Source organism: Gigantopelta aegis, chromosome 2 (genome assembly GCF_016097555.1).
Source record: "Gigantopelta aegis isolate Gae_Host chromosome 2, Gae_host_genome, whole genome shotgun sequence".
In the NCBI taxonomy this organism is placed as follows: Eukaryota; Metazoa; Mollusca; class Gastropoda; order Neomphalida; family Peltospiridae; genus Gigantopelta; species Gigantopelta aegis.
The window spans coordinates 12,823,032-12,824,525 of NC_054700.1; positions in this window are offsets into that span (position 1 = coordinate 12,823,032).

The window sequence follows — 1,494 nt, forward strand, 5'->3', positions numbered from 1 at the left end:
ACACTCACACACACACACACACACACACACACACACACACACACACATACACACACACAATTGATGTTTCTATATCAGGTTACATACTTATAACACTTTGTTGGTTTTCATACTCTTTGAGTGTCATCTTGAATATTTTCAATTGATTTAGGGCTGTAAGTCCACACCCACTTCCTTTATACACACCAAATATAAATAACAGTAATTGAAAAAACCCCATAGCTATACCGGTATAAGGCGGACCGTAGTTAGACATTAAGACTATATACATGTATATAAAAAAATAAAATAATAAAACAATGGACTACGAGTTTGTTAGGCTGTTGCTAACGTACTTATACTGTTTATTCTGACTGTGACGTCACTGTCTTTTCCCCTTATACCATTTTCACTAAAACAGTTATTGAATGTAAAATATTTGGTAATTCTGACTCGTAGTCATCATAGGAAACCCTAATGCAGCAAGGGATCATTTATATGCACTTTCCCACAGACAGCAAATCACATACAACGGCCTTTGATCAGTTGTGGTGCACTGGTTGGAACGAGACAAAGCCCTATCAGTTGAATGGATCCACTGAGGTGGTTTGATCCTGCGACGCAAGCACCTCAGGCGAGCACTCAACCGACTGAGCTAAATCCCGCTCCCAAAACAGTTTGCGTTCACACTTAAACTGTTTTAGTTACACCAGTTTTAACTACACCACATAGTATGATACTGAAGTGTTTTATCTATACCGATATAGGGTCGGGACGTAGCCTAGTGGCAAAGCGCTCGCTTGATGCGCGGTTGGTTTAGGATCGATTCCCGGCGGTGGGCCCATTGGGCTATTTCTTGTTACAGCCAGTGCTCCACAACTGGTGTAACAAAGACCGTGGTAGGTACTATCCTGTCTGTGAGATGGTACATATAAAAGATCCCTTGCTGCTAATCGAAAAGAGTATCCCATGAAGTGGCGACAGCGGGTTTCCTCTCTCAATATCTATGTAGTCTTTAACCATATGTCTGACGCCATATAACCGTAAATAAAATGTGTTGAGTGTGTCGTTAAATAACACATTTCCTTTCTTCTATGCCGGTATAGTGAAAAGAGAGCGTTCATATTTACATTTAATCGTGATTTTATACCAGTTTAGTTAACAGGGCAATTCTACAAAAACATCAACCTCGTGGTGGAAATCTAAAACATACTTTCTAATTCTGGTTTGTTGTTATTTTGCAAGGTCAAAGGCCGGACTAAACTGGACTGCATAATTCATATATATATGTATAACCTGTTACCCACTATTTCAGCTACTTAAAGAGACAGACCCTAGTTTCAGCCCATGAAAATGCACACTAAGTTTAGTTAATCTACAAACCTGTAACATATTTGGATAAAGTTACAAATGAGTGAAACATGAGTCTGTGACTTTGAAATGGTGTAATACCCTCTAAACATAGACTAAAACTCTACTCCTAACTGATACTTCTCAGACGTGCGTGCGTTTTTA